Raw genomic sequence first — 20,138 nt, 5'->3', positions numbered from 1 at the left:
GAGGTCTGTAATTTTTAATATACAGTAGGTAGGTACACTTCAACTGTGACAGACAGAATCCTCCCAAAAATCCAGAAAATCCTCTTGTATGGTTTTAAAATAATTAATTTGCATTTTATTGCATGAAATAAATATTTGACACAATAGAAAAACAGAACTTAATAATTGGTACTTAAACTTTATTTCCTGTAAGTTAGACATTTCCTGTAGGTCTTGACTAAGTTTGCACTGCAGCAGGGATTTTGACCCACTCCTTCCTGATCAACATTGAGTTTCAACTCCCTCCAAAAATTTTCTATTGGATTCAGGTTTGGAGACTGGCTAGGCCATCCCAGGAACTTCAAATGCTTCTTACGGAGCCACTCCTTTGTTGCCCTGACTGTGTGTTTCAGATTATTGTTATGCTGAAAGACCCAGCCACAACCCATCTTCAATGCTCATACTGATGGAAGGAGGTTGTTGGCCAAAATCCTGCAATAAATAACCCCATTCTTCCTCCCTTCAATACAGTGTAATCATGCTGTCCCCTTTGCAGTAAGGCACCCCCAAAGTGTGGTGTTTCCACCTTCATGCTTCATGGTTGGGATGGTGTTCTTGAGATTGTACTCATCCTTCTTCTGCCAAACACGACGAGAGGAGTTCATAACAAAAAGTTCAATTTTGACATCATCTCAACATATGACCTTCTCTCATGCCTCATCTAGATCATCCAGATAGTCATTCGTGAACTTCAAATGGGCCTTGAAATGTGCTGGCATGAACAGGGGGATGTTGCGTGCCCTTCAGGATTTTAGACCATGATGGTGAAGTGTGTTACTAACGGTAATCTTTGAGATTGTGGTTGCAGCTCTCTTCAGGTCATAGACCAGGTCCTCCTCTGTAGTTCTGGGCTGATTCCTGACCTTTTTCAAAATTATCCTTACCCCATGAGGCGGGATCTTGCATGAGGCCTTAAACCGATTAAGATTGATAGTCATCTTGTTTCTTCAATTGTCTAATAATTTCACCAACAGTTGTTGCCTTCTCATCAAGCTGCTTGCCTATTTTCCTGTAATCTCAACCCAGCCTTGTGCAGGTCTACAATTTTGTCCCTGGTGTCCTCAGACAGCTGTTTGTTCTTGGTCATAGTGGAGAGGTTGCAGTGTGATTGATTGTGTGGACAGGTGTTTTTTAAGCAGATAATAAGTGCAAACAGGTGCAGTTAATACTTATACAATAAAATGTAGATTAATTATTTAAAAATACCACAATGTGATTTTCTGTATTTATTTAGGATTTTGTCCGTCACAGTTGACATGTGCCTACGATAAAAATCACAGACGTCTCCATTCTAAGTGGGAATACGTGCAAAATCAGCAAAGTAACAAATACTTATTTTCTCCACTGTATAGTGCAGATTATGCCATGGGGTTAAAAAGAACAAGAACCATAACCAGAGAGGGGTTATTTCTGTTACATCTAGACCTAGATTATATTAGTTTGAAAAGATGGCCAGATAGACATATATTATCTATACTGGTCACTCCTCATCCTCTATAGTAAGGGAAATACAAGAAAACCAGCTGATATTCATTGTTCTTGCCCCCTTATTAACTCAGTATTCATTTTTAGACTTGAAATTTACCTACACAATGTCAGGTGGTCCTAGAAAGCTGAGCCCAGGAGTAAGGACATAAAAAGATATGGACAATGATTCACAAGGTGGCCGTCATCCATGTCTAAATGTGTTTCACCAATCTCCTATCCTCAAGAAAACAAAAGGGCATCTACAGATTGAAACCTTTAAGAATTTCCTGTCATTTATCATTTTTATTTGATAACTGTTTGCATGTGTATCTTACTTTATCGTCTCTTTTTACATATTACCTTTGAAAACAATGTAGTTTTTATGTTATGGCTAGACATTTTATTAGTTTGGACCTTGTTTGCTGTAAAAATCCATTGCCTTTCTGGGAGTATTTGACCTTTTGATGGACTGACAGCAGTGGGAATTTTGGAAGCTCATCATCCCATTGTTTGGTGGTGGCGGTGTGTTGTTTCTCTGAGGTGTCTGAATTGTGAAGCCCCCTGAGGAAGCAAGTGTCACGAAACGCGTGCTGGGTAAGTGGTGTTGCATCCTCTTGGAATCAATTATGGGTAACAGCCCTGTTTCACTTTCATATTGTATCTTTTCTCTCTGAGTTCAATATACAGAATAGTTATGATGTTTTTGATGCCCCTACACAAAATGGATCATTGCAGCTATTGTGCAATTCATATGTATTTTTCAAATCAACATTATGTGATTTAACATATACAGTGGGTGCAGAAAGTATTCAGACCCCTTTAAATTTTTCACTCTTAGCTTCATTGCAGCCATTTGGTAAATTCAAAAAGTTCATTTTTTTTCATTAATGTACACTCTGCACCCCAGCATGACAGAAAAATCCATAGAAATATTTGCAAATTCATTAAACAAGAAAATATCCCATGGTCATAAGTATTCAGACCCTATGCTCAGTACTGAGTAGAAGCACCCTCTTGAGTCTTCTTGGGAATGATGCAACAAGTCTTTCACACCCGGATTTGGGGATCCTCTGCCATTCTTCCTTTCAGATCCTCTCCAATTCCATCACTGGATGCTGAACGTTGGTGGACAGCCATTTTCAAGTCTTTCCAGAGATGCTCAATTGGGTGTAGGTCAGGGCTCTGGCTGGGCCAGTCAAAAATGGTCACAGATTTGTTCTGAAGCCACTCCTTTGTTATTTTAGCTGTGTGCTTAGGGTCATTGTCTTGTTGAAAGGTGAACCTTCAGCAAAGTCTAAGGTCCAGAACACTCTGGAAGAGGTTTTCTTTCAGGATATCTCTGTACTTGGCTGCATTCATCTTTCCTTCAATTACGACCAGACGCTCTGTCCCTGCAGCTGAAAAACACCTCCATAGCATGATGCTGCCACCACCATGTTTCACTGTTGGGATTGTATTGGGCAGGTGATGAGCAGTGGCTGATGTTTGTCACATATACTGCTTAGAATTATCACCAAAAAGTTCTATCTTCATCTCATCAGACCAAAGAATCCTATTTCTCATAGTCTGGGAGTCTTTCATGTGTTTTTTTGCAAACTCTGCGTGGGCTTTCATATATCTTGCACTGAGGAGAGGCTTCCGCCACTCTGCCTTCAAAGCCTGACTAGTGGAGGGCTGCAGTGATAGTTGACTTTGTGGAACTTTCTACCATCTCCCTACTGCATCTCTGGAGCTCAGCCACAGTGATCTTGAGGTTCTTCTTTACCTTTCTCACCAAGGCTCATCTCCCACGATTGCTCAGTTTGGCTGTATGGCTAGGTCTAGGAAGAGTTCTGGTGGTCCCAAACTTCTTCCATTTAAGGATAATGGAGGACACTGTGCTCTTAGGAACCTTGAGTACTGCAGAATTCTTTTGTAACCTTGGTCAGATCTGTGCCTTGCCACAATTCTGTCTCTGAGCTCCTTGGGAAGTTCATTTGACCTCATGATTCTCATTTGTTCTGACATGCAGTGTGAGCTGTGAGGTCTTATATAGACAGATGTGTGCCTTTCCAAATCAAGTCCTATCAGTTTAATTAAACACAGCTGGACTCCAATGAAGAAGAAAAATCATCTCAAGGAGGATCACAAGAAAATGGACAGCATGTGACTTAAATATGAGTGTCTGAGCAAAGGGTCTGAATACTTATGACCATGTGATATTTTAGATTTTCTTGTTTAATAAATTTGCAAACATTTCTATATTTCTATTTTTTTTTCCTGTCAAGATGGGGAGCAGAGTGTACATTAATTTAACCTACTCGTTGCCGGGCTGGGGATGCAGAACCTCTGCATTGTCACGGGGTGGCCTGGCCCTGTTCCGTTGCCCCGAGGCGTACAGAAAGTAGGGTAGAGGGTGGTAGGAAGGATGGAGGTGGTAGTTGGAGGTTAGGAAAGTTTTTTATAGTCGTGACACCACTTGTGGTACACGGCCAGGGATGGGCCACCGCTGTGGGTGCTGCTCTCCGGGGCTGACGGTGAGGGTCGCAGCCAGGATGGTGTCGCTCCCCATAGGCGGAGAGGGATTACCCCAGGGAGGATGATGGAGGATGGACGGGGGTAGTGGTAGGCCTCGTTGGAAGGGTGCACAACAGGTGCAATGATTTACAGGTACAGTTCCGACCACACAATGTCCAGTGGCCCGGTTATCCATAATTTCAAACAGGGAACATTTCAAACATTATCTACTAAGAGCATGGGAATTCCTGACTGGCCGGTTTCAGGTAATTCTCCCTTGGGGTTTGGGTGGACTTGTGGCAATACTCTTCTTTACAGGTCTCTTGGGGAACAACAGGTACTGGCTTTTGTTTTGCAACTGGGATGGGTGCTGTTGCTGCAGCTGCCGCCTCCCAACGACACAGCCCCACATCCAGGGCATACTAGTCTTGCTCTCCTTTTTGTCGGGTGTAAATGACTCCGTCACTGGGGTATACGTCTCCACCAGGATGACCTCTGGAGAGATGGGCATCCACATCCCGCCGGGACACAAACACCTCCCTAACCAGTCCTGGTTCAGTGATGAACCCCCACTCCTTATTCAGGTCAAACTTAGCTACAGTACCTTTGTGGAGCCCTCCCTGGGTCGATAGATGGGCCCGCCGGAGATTACTCCGTTCCACCTCTGCCAGTCAAGCCCGTCACTTACTTTCTTCAGCGGCTAGCTGGACAAGGGTGGCCCAACGGTACTCCTCCTTGTTAGAGTCCACAAACATGGACTCCCCTGTTGCATCCGCAAAGGAGGTGTTGTAGGACTTCTCCCACACCAATCCCGGGTGGGTGTCCTCCGGTTGTCCGGTGTGAACCTCAGCTCCTGGTTGTCCACAAGCTCCCCCTTCAGAGGTAACAGGTTCCTCTGCTACCGGTGCTAGGGAAACGTTGCAGGCGGTATGGTTGATAGTAGCCTGTTCTGTGGCTACCTGGTGACCAGTAGCTGGATCCTGGTCAGGGTCAACGTTCTGATCTTCCCCACTTTGGTCGTCATCGGCCTTGGCATTGGGGGATGGGTTGGAAGCAGCAGGGTCTTCGGCAGCCGGGATTTCGGCTACCAGGTCCTTAGCTACCTGGTCGGCATTGGCCTGGACATTGGCTGCCGGGTTGGAAGCAGCGGGGTCTTCGGCGACTGGGGTGTTGGCGGCCGGGTCCTCAGCTGTCTTGTCATCGGTGGCCGGTTACAGGGTCGGGTCACAGACCTCCCGATCAAGGGCTGGAGCAGGCAGACAGGTCGTTGGTTTCTGGATGGCGTCGCGTTCGGCAGGGGACACCAGGTCAGTTGTCACCCCTCCACACTGCTCTTCCTCCAGGTGTAGTGGTCTTGGTCGAGCGTAGGCCTGCATCACTGCCATTGAGCCCATCATGGAAGCCTCCCATTCCTTGATGGCATCCAGCTGCTGCTGCCTCATCTGCTTGGTCAGGCGCGGCACCTCCGCCTCCAGGTTCTCCGGTGCCAAACATGCATAAGTGCACTGGTTTGCCCCCTTGGCGGCCTGGTTCTTCCATCCTGAAAACTCCGCAGCGCATGAAGTCAAAGTGCGACTACCTCCATTGAGCTCCAGGGTAGACTCCAGGGTCATCTCTCCTTTCTCCTTTATTTTTGTTTCTGCATGTTGACATCAGGGAGCGGAGCTTAACTTTCATGCCACTCCAGTCTGCCAGCCCGCAAAGAGCGGGAATTATCCCGCCAACTGGTATTCTGCAATTTGCAAAGTACACATTTTAAATAAACAGTCTCATTTCCATAAGGCGCACAGTACCTGGTTGTTGTAGGCACGTGTATCCTGTTTGTGACACCAAATGTAGCGCCCCATGGGGCAGGTGTTTTGACATAATCGTTGCCGGGCCAGGGATGCAGATCCTGTACATCATCATGGGGTGGTCTGGCCCGGTTTTGTTGCCCCAAGGCATACAGAAAGGAGGGTAGAGGGTGGTAGGAAGGATGGAGGTAGTAGTTGGAGGTTAGGAAAGTCTTTTAAGGTCATGACGTCACCTGTGGTACGGGGCCAGGGATGGGTCGTCGCTGCGGTTGCTGCTCTCCGCGGCTGACGGTGAGGGTTACAGCCGGGATGGTGTCGCTCCCCACAGGCGGAGCGGGATTACCCTGGGGAGGATGATGGAGGACGGACAGGGGTAGTGGTAGTCCTCGTTGGCTCTGCAGCGCTGGGCGACGATGACGGTAAAGGAGAGGCAGAGATAGGGGCTGCGGTTCCAGGTCTTTTTAATCACAGGTAGTGTAAGACCTGTTAACATTTTTATATATATATATATATATATATATATATATATATATATAGGTTAAAAGACTGTTTGGTGGACTTCCTTGTGTTATGCTGTCAAAACAGAGAACAGCGGGCAAAAAGTCCTACTGCTCGAGTGACTGGTTCAATCTGGAACAGGAGGAGGAGGAGTTGACTTGTAGCTGTGTTTGGCAGAGTGGAGTGTGCTGGAGTGGGCTGTAAGATAGAAGGCCTCAGTCTGCCCTGTTTTCCGAGGTCCAAGTACCTTAGAGTGTTGTGTGGTGTCCCCCCCAAGACACAGATCCAAAGAGGCTGGATGTGGAGCGAGGGGCCAGACAGCACGTGCAAATTACCGATCCAAAGAGGCTGGATGTGGAGAGCGAGGAGCCAGGCAGCACGTGCGAGTTACAGATCCGGGACAAAGACTGAACTTTAGAGGTGTCTGCCAGCGGAATACGGGCCCCAACGGTGACGAGGTACCCCACGCTGAAACCTGCAGTTAAGTGTGCACACTACTTTTAGTTAGGGACAGATAGGAAAAGACTCTGCACTGTGTTATACGAGTAAGATAACAAGGACTCTGCATTTTTTTTGTTTAATAAGGATTTCTGTGTTTTGCTTTTGGGAGTACAATCTGAGGCTTCCTATCTTTGACAAGTTATTCAAAGTAGTTGTATGTATATTGCATTATCTCTACTGCTGTGCTCCCTTCCCTCACTTTTCCTCCACCTGTGTTGTGCAATACATTATTAAATTTGCATTGATTAACCCCCGTGGTTCCGTGCAGTCCTTGCGTATCCCGTTACCTGCAGATTATTACATTTGGCGTAGTCGGCAGGATACGCAGGCTGGTACGGAACCATGGACGGACAGGGGGGTGTCGCTGATGGAGGTGTTCTAAGACAACCTGATGGGGGAATACCAGCAAGGCAACTGTCCCTGGGGGCTATGCTGACCCATATACCAAAATTTACTGGCAGCAATGTACCTCTCCATGACTGGGCGCAGAGAGTGAGGGGCATGTTGAGAGTAGCAGGAGTGACTGCAGAAAATCAAGGGGAGATATTGTTGATTGCCCTTGAAGGCCATGCTCAAGAGACTATTTTATTGCGCCCTGAGAGTGAACGAAAGACGTTAGAGCAGGTGGTGAAGATTCTTGAGAGAGTGTATGGCGGGAAGCCAGAAGCAGGAGATTTACAGGCGCAACTGTTCTACAGGCTGCAGGGTGAAGAAGAAGGTCTGCCACAGTATGCAAATGCACTCCAGAGAATAATGAGACAAATGCTTACAGCAGAGCCAGAGCTAGCACAAACCCCCGGTTATGCTGACCGTACCCTACGAGATCAATTCCTCCGTGGGTTACATAACCCCAAGATCAAAGGTGCCCTCCGTGAACGGCTCAGGGTAGAAAAAAAACTAACTTTCCAGGAGATATTGGAAGAAGCAGTCTCCCGCACACAAACTGAAAATTGCGACCCGCAGAACGCCTGGGGTGAAGTTTGTATGCATAAGGTAGTCCCGGGTGAGAAAAACCGAGAACCGAGCCAGCTTGAGGCTAAAGTGGATCAGTTACAAGAGACTGTTACTGCTCTACAAGAGTTGCTGAAGAATATGCAAGCCCCGGCGTCAGAAGTAGGAACTACAGCACCGCGGCCAAATACCCGCACGCATACCTATCAAGAAGAGAGGGGACAGATCGAGCAGAGACGACCGAGACCCGCTGGAGACTACCAGTGTTGGAACTGTGGAAATCGGAACCATTTATTCCGACACTGTCCGGAGAGGAAGACGTCTCAAGAAAGACCGCCGTTAAACTAGTGCCTCCCTCCATGGATGGGCACATGGTGGGGAGACCAACTGAGCTTAGAGAAAACCAACGCCCTGAAGATATAGCAGCCTGCACGCCGACGATCACGGCCGAATTTGAAGGGAAAGAAGTAAAATGCCTGATGGATACTGGGTCCCAAGTGACCACCATGCCAGAACAGTTCTTCTACCAACATTTTGGACAAACTGTATCCATTGACAAAGGGGCACATATCAAACTGAGGGCTGCAAACAATCTTCCCATTCCGGTTGTAGGGGTCGTGTGGATGAACATACGTGCCTGTGGCCAGAACTTAGGAAAAAAAGGGATTGTGTTAACGGAGGGCCGGTACGACAGAGAGGTGCCAGCTATCGTGGGCATGAACGTCCTGAAAGAACTAGACCAGTTGCTCTTCAACAAGGGGGGCTGTGATTACTGGAAGACGACAGTTGCTAACAGGCCTGCCCAAAAGGTCTTCCAACACCTTATCCGTGCCCGAGGACTGTGGAAGAATGGTGGGAGCCGCTACCCGGTGGGGAGAGTTCGAGTCCCAAGACAGACAACAATTACTCTACCTCCAAATCGTGAGACAGTCCTCACCTTGCCAGTCGGGGCCCACCGTACACTCGAGGGGATGGAGGTGTTGGTGGAGCCTTACCGTGGTGAAGAGAACGGAGACGAACCGTTGGTGGCTCGCACTTTAGCAACAGTAAGAAATGGAAGGGTCCCTTTCCGTTGCGTGAACACCGGTGAACAGGCCTACACCTTGACCTCGGGAGTTGTTCTGGCCCATGTCTACCTGGCGCCTGAAGAGGTGGCGGCTGCAGAATCGATTGAATTGCAGCCCATGGCAGGGGAAGCCTGGACTTGGGCTCTTTCTATGGAAAGAAAAGAGAAACCCACTGATCAATGGAACAGTCGCGTCATCTTAGGGCAGATGGGAGTGGACCTGAGCCCCTTCGCTTCGGAGCAAGCCCAAGCCATAGAGGACTTTATTTGGGAGAATCAAGCCACGTTCTCCCGTCACGCAGAAGATTTCGGCTGTACTGACAAGATTCAGCACGAAATACCCACAGGAGATGCCCCACCGATCAGGGAAAGGTACAGGCAAATACCCCCAAAGTACTACCAAGAGGTAAAAGAGCTTTTGGCGCAGATGCTGAAGAGCGGGGTGGTAAGAGAAAGTCAGAGTCCATGGGCTGCCCCAATCGTGCTGGTCAAGAAAAAGGATGGGTCTACCCGCTTCTGTGTTGACTACCGCAAGCTTAATGGATGCACGGTTCGTGATTCCTACCCTCTGCCCCGGATAGAGGAGTCCCTGTCGGCGTTGGGAAAGGCACGTTACTTCTCCTCCCTCGATCTGGCCAGCGGATATTGGCAGGTCCCTGTGGCAGAGAAAGACAAGGCCAAGACCGCATTTATTGTACCCATGGGACTCTTCGAGTTCAATCGCATGCCGTTTGGACTAAATAATGCCCCAGGAACTTTTCAGCGCCTCATGGAAAGTTGCCTTGGAGACATGAACTTCGAGGCCACATTGATTTACCTGGACGACATAGTAGTGTATTCTGCAACCTTTGAGAAACATCTAGAAAACCTGGGCCAAGTGTTTCAGCGGTTACGGGCCCATGGGCTTAAACTAAAACCAAAAAAATGTCGGATCTTTCAGGAAGAGATTGAATATCTCTGACACAAGGTGTCGGAAGCCGGCGTACAGCCCTCCGATGGGAAAGTGAGAGCAGTGCTAGAATGGCCCACACCCAGCACAGTGCGGGAGGTTCGAGCTTTCCTGGGGCTAGCCGGATATTACCGTCGCTTTATCAAAGATTTCGCGAAGGAGGCAGAACCTTTGCACGAATTGCTCCGAGGCACTGCGAAAGGACCAAAAGCACAGAAAATTTGCTGGGGACCAAGACAAGCAGAAGCCTTACACCGATTGAAAGAGGCCTTGGTTAGCGCCCCTGTGCTTGCCTATGCAGACTATAACCTCCCCTTTCGGTTGTATACAGACGCGAGCCTCTACGGCCTGGGTGCAGTACTGGCCCAGGTACAGAATGGTACTGAACGGGTGATTGCATATGGAAGTCGGACGTTGCGAGAAGCCGAGTGCAATCCCGAGAATTACAGTTCCTTTCGGCTGGAGTTACTGGCACTAGTATGGGCGATAACCGAAAGGTTCTCGGAATATCTCACGGGAGCTAAAATTGAAGTCTATACGGATAATAACCCCCTGGCTCACATCTCCACCGCCAAACTGGGAGCAATGGAACAGAGGTGGCTGGCACGACTCTCCAGATACAATTATCATGTGCAATACCGCTCTAAGCATGAAAATCAGAATGCGGATGCCCTTTCTCGTGTTACCACCGAAGCCCCAGTGGGGGAGAGAGATGAACAGTTGGAGGAAGACGAAATTCCGGACTTCAGTAAATTCACCGCTCAAGTGGTAGAGGCTTGTATGCTGGAAATTACGTCGGGCACGACATCACGCCTGCTTGGCCAAACCAGAGAGGAATGGGTGAAAATCCAGTCATCTGACCCAGAACTGCTTCAAGTGAAAGAGTGGGTGATCCAGCAGCGCAAGCCTAGAAAGGAAATACGGGCCACGCTGTCGCACGTGGCCCTCCAGATTCTCAGCCAGTGGGATAAGCTGTCGGTGCAAGAAGGGATGCTGTATCGGAAGGTGCACTTAGCTACAGAGTTGGAAGTACGGTGGCAAGTAGTGATACCCCAGAAGATGGCAGTACCATTGGCCCGAGAGGCGCATGAGAAGGGAGCCCATTTCGGACCGGACAAGACTTACCAGTGGTTGCAAAGAATAGTATACTGTCCTCAGATGCTTCGGGCGGTAGAGAAGGCCTGTAAACTGTGCCGTTCCTGCGAGTTAAGTAAGGCTCCCCCACAGCAAGCACCAGTACAGACTATTGTAACCAAAGAGCCGTTGGAAGTACTCATGATCGATTATCTGAAGATTGGCCACTCCCACCGGGGCTATCAGTTCTGCCTTGTGATGACAGATCACTTCTCCAAATTTGCGGTGGTGACGCCCACCAGAGATCAGACAGCTGAATCAGCTGCTCGAGCCATCAGTGATGACTTTATCCGGGTGTACGGCTGCCCCAAAAGAATACATTCCGACCAAGGGGCTTGCTTTCAGGGCAGTGTCATGAGAGAGCTGCAAAGGATTTACGGAATGCAGAAGTCAAGGACTACGCCTTATCATCCACAGGGCAACGGAGCCTGCGAGAGATTTAACCGGACCCTCCTACAAATGCTACGCACGTTGGAGGATGATCGTAAGAATCACTGGCCCGGCTATCTCGCAGAACTCGTGTGGGCGTACAATAATCGTGTCCACTCCACCACTGGGTACACCCCATACGTGCTACTGTTTGGAAGAGCCAGAAGGGGCATTGAAGAGCTGAACCTAGCTCCCCCCGAGATCAGTGAAGGTCAGAGCGTAGGTTCCTGGGTTGATTGTCACCGTCGACGGCTGGAGACTATCCATCGAATTGTCACCAAGCGGTTGCAAGAAAAGACACACCCGCAGCGGAAACCTGTGTGTGAAACCCCGTTCTTACCAGGAGACCGAGTACTAGTTGCAGAGAAACACCCGAGACACAAGTTGAGTGAGCGCTGGAAAACAGAGCCGTACATTGTGATTAGAAGAATCTCTCCCCACGGATCAGTATACGAAGTGAGAGGTGAGCGAAGAGGCGACACCCTCATCCTGCATCGTAATATGCTGAGGCCGTGCTATTCAGAAGACAGGACCAGACAAAGTACCTCGGAGACGGTGCCCGTGCCTGTTCCTGTTACCTTCGAAGAGGGCTCTGACGATGAAGAATGGTGGCAGGCCCCGACCAACCCAGCAGACTGGGAGAGATACACACCCCCATCCGTTCAAGACACAGGTGCCACCCCTGCAGAGCAGGAGTCACTAATCTCCAGAGATGGGGACGGGAATATTGTACTCCCTGATACGGCGCCAATGTCTTGCGAGTTAGCTGTGGTGCCACGCCGGACTGAGTGGGCTAATGCTGGTATTCCCCCTGATCGGTACTTGGCAGATGAATTTGTGTGTTCTGTCACTGAATCCTGTTTTACGACATTGGCTCCCAAGCAACAGGTTGTGAAGCAGGGCAGGAGTTGCCACCGTGTGCCCCTTTGCAGAGTGCCTCAAGAGTGTATCGGCCGGGAAGGCCGAGGTTAAAGAGGGGGGTAAATGTAAGACCTGTTAACATTTATATATATATATATATATATATAGGTTAAAAGACTGTTTGGTGGACTTCCTTGTGTTATGCTGCCACCTGCTGTCAAAACAGAGAACAGCGGGCAAAAAGTCCTACTGCTCGAGTGACTGGTTCAATCTGGAACAGGAGGAGGAGGAGTCGACTTGTAGCTGTGTTTGGCAGAGTGGAGTGTGCTGGAGTGGGCTGTAAGATAGAAGGCCTCAGTCTGCCCTGTTTTCCGAGGTCCAAGTACCTTAGAGTGTTGTGTGGTGTCCCCCCCAAGACACAGATCCAAAGAGGCTGGATGTGGAGCGAGGGGCCAGACAGCACGTGCAAATTACCGATCCAAAGAGGCTGGATGTGGAGAGCGAGGAGCCAGGCAGCACGTGCGAGTTACAGATCCGAGACAAAGACTGAACTTTAGAGGTGTCTGCCGGCGGAATACGGGCCCCAACGGTGACGAGGTACCCCACGCTGAAACCTGCAGTTAAGTGTGCACACTACTTTTAGTTAGGGACAGATAGGAAAAGACTCTGCACTGTGTTATACGAGTAAGATAACAAGGACTCTGCATTTTTTTTGTTTAATAAGGATTTCTGTGTTTTGCTTTTGGGAGTACAATCTGAGGCTTCCTATCTTTGACAAGTTATTCAAAGTAGTTGTATGTATATTGCATTATCTCTACTGCTGTGCTCCCTTCCCTCACTTTTCCTCCACCTGTGTTGTGCAATACATTATTAAATTTGCATTGATTAACCCCCGTGGTTCCGTGCAGTCCTTGCGTATCCCGTTACCTGCAGATTATTACAGTAGTTCAAGCGCTGCCCCAGAGTACCGATCTGCGCCACGATTGGCTCCAGCCGATCCCGGATCCGTGAAAGGTCAAGTCCAATGTGTGTGTCAGCCTTTGAGTCATTTCCTCCTTTGATGCGCTAAGTATCGGACCCCCATGGTATGAAGCACTTGTGGATCCCGGTGTCAGTAAAGTGTCCCTTTCTGTATGCTGATAGCGTGGTTTCGATGTGGGGCCGGTCGTCGACCCCTGATCATATATGCTATTTGGCTGCAGACTCGTTGGAACAGGTCCGGTGACTGTTCTAACCGTTCCCCGCGACCCCTGCAGAGTTGGTAGATAACAAAGTATATCTGCCCTAGGATTCTGTATCCCGACAGCGTCGGTCCTGTGGAAGCAGCCCAGCGACCGTGTTGAACGCTTTGGCCCACAGAGCTTCTCGCGGCACGTCTGCTCTGCTCTGTGTCTGTAGCTGTTCTCTCTCTGTTGTAGTTGTGTTGTGTGTTTTGAGCTGTTGCCCCCAGCCGCTGCCACTTGTTGGTTCACTACTCTCACTCGGTCAACCTGCTCTTTCCAATGTGTGCTCTTTGCCAAAAATTAAATGAGGCCTACTAAGAAAAGAACGCAGTACCCACAGTCAAATATGGTGGCGGTTCAAAAATGTTTTGGGGTTGTTTGGCTGCCTTTGGAAATAAGTGCCTGGACTGTGTGCAAGGCTTCATGAAATCTTAAGATTAACAAACGATTTTGGATGCCCAGTGGCAGAAGGCTGACATTGCGTCCTAGGTCTTGGCTCTTTTAGCAGGACAATGACCCCAAACATTCTTCCAGAAATGGATAGAAACAAAGCACTAGAGAGTTCTGAAGTGTCCAGCAATGAGTCCTGATCAAAATCCCATTAAACACCTGTGGAAAAATCTGAAAATTGCTGTGTGGAGAAGGCGCTTTCAAATATGAGAGACCTGGAGCTGTTTGTACAAGAGTGGCCCTAAATTCCAGTTCAGAGGTGTAAGAAGCTTGTTGATGGATATACAAAGCGATTTGATTGCAGTCATTTATTCCAAGGGTGTGTAACCAAATAGTGAGTTGAGGGAGACAACATTTTTTTCCTCCACATTTTTGGCATTTTGTGTGATATTATGTCCAATTTGACTTTTTTCCTCTTTTTTTGTGTTGTTCTAATACACATGAAGGAAATGAACAATTTCAAGGGTACCAACACTTTTGGCCATGACTTTAAATCCAATTTTAAAAAGGCTCTAAAAGTTTTCAATAATCAATGAGTTGCATATACAGTTGTGCTCATAAGTTTACATACCCAGGCAGATATTTTGCTTTCTTGGCCTTTTTTGAGAAAATATCAATGTTTACACAAAATCTTTTTTTTCCACTCATGGTTAGTGGTTGGATGAAGCCAATTATTGTCAAACTACTGTGTTTTCTCTTTTTAAATCATAATGAAAACCAAAAATATCCAAATGATCCTGATCAAAAGATCACATACCCCAGTTCTTAATACCGTGTATTGCCCCCTCTAAGATCAGTGACAGCATGAAGTCTTTTGTAGTAGTTGTGGATAAGGTTCTTTATTTTCTCAGATGGTAAAGCTGCCCATTTTTCTTGGCAAAAAACCTCCAATTCCTGTAAATTCCTGAGCTTTCTTGCATGAACGTCTCCCCAGAGTGGCTCAATGATATTGAGGTCAGGAGACTGAGATGGCATTGTTGTCATATTGGAACGTCCAGGTACATCCCATGTGCACCTTCTAGGCTGATGAGTGCAAATTTACCTCCAGTTTTTGCTGATAATGTGCTGCATATATCTTTCCATCAACTTTGACCAAGTTTTCTGTGCCTTTGTAGCTCACACATCCCCACATTATCAATGATCCAGCTCTATGCTTTATAGTAGGAATGGTGTTCCTTTCATCATAGGCCTTGACACCTCTTGAAATGTAACGTGAATGGCTGTGGCCAAAAAGTTTGACTTTGGTCTCATCACTCCAAATTTCCTTGTTCAAGAAGTTTGGAGGCTTGTCTCTGTTCTGTTTGGTGTATTGTAGGCAATAAACTTTAAGGCATTTGTGCAGTAATGGCTTTCTTCTGGCGACTCGACTATGCAGCCCATTTTTTGTCAACTGCTGCCTTATTGTGCATCTTGAAACAGCCATGCCGCTAGTTTTCAGTGAGTCCTGTATTTCAGCTGATATTATTTGTGGCTTTTTCTTTGCATCCTGAACAATCTTCCTGGCAGTTGTGGATGAAATTTTGTTGGTCTACCTGATGGTGGTTTGGTTTTTACAGGGCCCCTGATTTTCCATTTGTTAATCATAGTTTGAACACTGCTGACTGGCATTATCAATTCCTTGGATATCTTTTTGTATCCCTTTCCTGATTTATACAGTTCAGCTATCTTTCCCAGCAGGTCAGTTGACAATTCTGTAACTTTCCCCATGACTCACAATCCAGAAACGTCAGTGGCTGGATGAAAGATGCAAGAGTATGTCTGGATCCCAGAAACTCACTCAGCTTTTATGCACACAAACTGATTACAGGCAAACAGGTCACAGGTGAGGATGTTACCTTTATTAACCAATCAAACTCATTTGTATCAACTTCTGTGCATGTTATCAGGCCAAAATCACCAGGGTATGTGAACTTTTGATCAGGGTCATTTGCATGTTTTGGGTTGTCATTATGATTTAAAAAGAGAAATCACAGTAGTTTGACAATAAATGGCTCCACCCAACCACTAACCATAAGTGGACAAAAAGACTTTGTATTATCATTCATATTCTCTGAAAAAAGGCCAAGAAAGCAAAAAATCTTCCGAGGTATGTAAACTTTTGAGCACAACTGTAACATCACTGTATTAGTACTGTTGTGTAAATTATTCTGTTTGGGTTATTTAAACACACAGGAACTATCAATTGAAGTATGATCTAATGCATGTAGAACAATTTGCTATATAATATATTGCTTAGATATGTTTCCCTTTTTCTTACCAGTCATCAAATTTTGAACCATATAAGATAATCTGTGATTTTATATAGCTCCTTTTGGACTTCTCTTTTTCCTGTTTATAATATCTCAAGAGGGATAATGATACTAATATATGTTTTTCAAGCATGATAATCTGAAACTATTTTGGAATTAGGCCTAAAACTTTACTAGGATTGGACCTTGTATGGTGTAAACAATCCATTGCCTTTCTGGGAATGTTTAGCATTTTGACGGTCTGACAGCAGTGGGTATTCTGAAAGCTCTTCATCCCATTGTTTGGTGGTGGCGGTGTGTTGTTTCTCTGGGGTGTCTGGATTGTTTTGGGGTGTGCTTTATGCTCACTTTGCGGCATGAGTGGAAAATGAACACAAGATTGAATGAGTGTGGACAGATTCACTCCTCACAGTCACACTCACAACACATGCTGAGAACTGTGTATTTGACAATGCTGAATTATTGCTCCATCAATATTTCATGTTATACAGAGGTACTACGTTACCCACACAAAAATCTGTATTTTTTTCTAAGCCACCAATTCATCATGGGAGAATAATAAAGGTGTTTTTTCTTATTGATCCAGTATAAGGAAAACTTTCTAGATAGTGTTATGCATATATTCCTAAGCAGTAGTGCTAGCAGTCCGCAATCTATGGAGTTTCTATGATCACAGAATGATGCTGCAATTGCTGATACTAGTGACACTGATATACTGTCACACTAGGTATAGGGAAGTACTAAGCGAACGATGAAAGGGAAAGGAAACCCCTGTGCCTAGGGAAGGGGGAGATGATGACCCCTGACCAAGCTTACCACTGGGCCCTGGGTTCTTTCACTGCAATAACTGGGTTCTGCATCTATGTGCTGAGATGGATACCTGACTCTAGGCTGATCTTGATCTGAGCCCTAGGTAGTGAGCGGATTGGATGAGCTCTGTCTTCATCAACCCCACTAGGCCCCAAAGGACACACAGGAATAACAAACAAGGGAAAACAACAAACAATTTATCTCTAGAAGACTCAGTAAAAAGTTCAGTAAAGAGCAGCAATGATGCTACTAATGAGTGCAGCCACCTGCTTGCATCCAGAGCTTGTGAAGGAGCTGAATATCACCAGCACAAGTCCACGGAAAATGAGAGTATCTAAACATAAGGGGAAATACAGATGATTAGCAGCTGAAGGGAAAAGGAGCTCCCTTGGCTCCTAAAGGGAAAGGATGAAAAGCCAGTAAACTAAATACTGACACCAAAAACAATAATAGAAAGTCAAGGAGCATATTGCGCAGCCAAACACTGTGACCTTCTATTGCTGGACACCACAGGACAGTCTGTCACCCATGACATAAACATACGGCTGTGTGGGGTCTGCATATGCAGCTTTAATTTGTCCATGAAGCCTGAATAATCACCTTACTTTTAGACAACTTGTTCTCTTGTGATAATTTGCTGAATAGGAAATCAGCAAATCACTTTATTAGAAAAATAAATATTGTCTTACCCATGAAATATTAGTCTATAGTATCTGCCATTGTCTACCTTCTGTATAACGTGCTGTTCACTGCCTGTTGTAAAGTATAACCCATCTCCAGCAGGAGAAATAGTGAAGTGGATTACAGGAAGTGAGAGCAGGTCGGTGTCTCTCTGCTCCTAATTTTATTCTCAAGCTACATACATGATGACAAAAATGACATCTTTCATTTCAGGACAGTCAAGACATTGGTCAAAGTCAGGAGCCATAATGCTTGATGAAAATAGCTCAAATACCATATTTTGTGTTTTATAAGATGCACCAAATTATAAGACGCACCCCAAATTTAGAGATAAAAAAATGTAAAAAAATTAATGAGGTTATACTCCGTTATATACATGTTATACTCCGGTGTTGTCTTACCGGAGGGGGGGGCAGCAGTGGTGGTGGAGTGGAGTCACCGGAGGCAGGGGCGGTGCTGGTGGGGTCTGTGCTGGCAGCAGTGGGGTCTGTGCTGGCAGTGGTGGGCCTGTGCTGGCAGTGGAAGCTGCGGTGGCTGTGTGGAGTAGGCGGGTGCGGCGGGTGTCACAGATGCTCTGTCGGTGGTCCAGGCTTCAAATAAATGGCGTCCGGAGCGGCGCATGCGCAGATGAAGCTCTCAGCCGACAGCTCCATCTGAGAGCTCCATCTGCGCACGCACTGACTCCAAGCGTGATCATTTGAAGCAAGACCATCTGGGACACTCACCGCACAGCCACCGCAGCTTCCGTTACCAGCACAGCCACTGCAGCTGCCCGTACAGAGAAGTAGCCAGCCGGCCTCCCGCACAGTGAGGCAGCCAGCCGGCCACCAGCCTGCACAGAGAGGCACCTAGCCTCCTGCACAGACAGCCGGGCACACAGAGAGGCAGCCGGCCACCCGCACAGACAGCCCACCATGCCAATTTTCTACCTCTTGGTAAGCTATAATCGGATTTTAAGATGCACCCCTCATTTTCCTCCTAAATGTTTTGGGAGGAAAAGTGTGTCTTATAATTTTAAAAATACGGTATCTATAAACTTGCAAGAATTCTGATGAAGGGGGACTGCTGGCACCATAGATGAATGACAAGATAAAGACAATGAGAATTATGACGGTCGGTGGACAGAGCAGACTGGTATCTTAAGCCTGCTTTACACACTTCAATAGATCTTTCAATCCGTCGTCGGGGTCAAGTTGTAAGTGACGCACATCCGGCATCGTTCGTGATGTATTTGCGTGTGAAACCTACATGCGATCGATATTGAACGAAAATACAGTGATCGCATACACGTCGTTTATTCCTCATACATTGGACGTTTGGTAGTACGAAACTAGTCAATTGTAACGTGTGACATCCCTCATACGATTTTGATGTCTGTGGCTATGTGCGCAGGTGTGAGCTCTGCACCGCAGCTTAAAAAAGGTCTGCTTCAGAGCGCAGCTGAAAAGCTGCGTTCTGAAGCGCCTCACAATGTCTGTCATGCACTAATCTCTGTCAGTCCGTCACTATCTCTGTCCCTCTCTCTCTGTCCATGTCAGTCTATCCCTCTTACCCCCTCTCTCATATACTCACCGATCCCCGATCCCCGGCGCGGCTCTGCACGGCATTCACACTGCTCCGGCGGCTTTTACTGTTTTGAAAAAGCCGGCCGCCCATTAAACAATCTCGTATTCCCTGCTTACCCCGCCCACCGGCGCCTATGATTGGTTACAGTGAGACACGCCCCCCACGCTGAGTGACAGGTGTCACACTGCACCCAATCACAGCAGCCGGTGGGCGTGTCTATACTGTGTAGTGAAATAAATAATTAAATAATTAAAAAAAACAGCGTGCGGTCCCCCCCAATTTTAAAACCAGCCAGATAAAGCCATACGGCTGAAGGCTGGTATTCTCAGGATGGGGAGCTCCACGTTATGGGGAGCCCCCCAGCCTAACAATATCAGCCAACAGCCGCCCAGAATTGCCGCATACATTATATGCGACAGTTCTGGGACAGTACCCGGCTCTTCCCGATTTGCCCTGGTGCGTTGGCAAATCGGGGTAATAAGAAGTTATTGGCAGCCCATAGCTGCCAATAAGTCCTAGATTAATCATGTCAGGTGTCTATGAGACACCCTCCATGATTAATCTGTAAATTACAGTAAATAAACACACACGCCCGAAAAAATCCTTTATTGGAAATAAAAAACACACACACATTCCCTGGTTCACCACTTTAATCAGCCCCAAAAAGCCCTCCATGTCCGGCGTAATCAAGGATGCTCCAGCGTCGCATCCAGCGCTGCTGCATGGAGGTGACCGGAGCTGCAGCAGACACAGCCGCTCCGGTCACCTCCACGCAGCTAATGAAGACAGCCGCGCGATCAGCTGAGCTGTCACTGAGGTTACCCGCTGTCACTGGATCCAGCGGTGGATGCAGCGGTGGCCGCGGGTAACCACAGTGACAGATCAGCTGATCGCACGGCTGTCTTCATTAGCTGCGTGGAGGTGACCGGAGCGGCTGTGTCTGCTGCAGCTCCGGTCACCTCCATGCAGCAGCGC

The sequence above is a fragment of the Anomaloglossus baeobatrachus genome, chromosome 9 (genome assembly GCF_048569485.1).
Source record: "Anomaloglossus baeobatrachus isolate aAnoBae1 chromosome 9, aAnoBae1.hap1, whole genome shotgun sequence".
NCBI lineage: Eukaryota > Metazoa > Chordata > Amphibia > Anura > Aromobatidae > Anomaloglossus > Anomaloglossus baeobatrachus.
Note: the sequence above shows the minus strand (reverse complement) of the source record.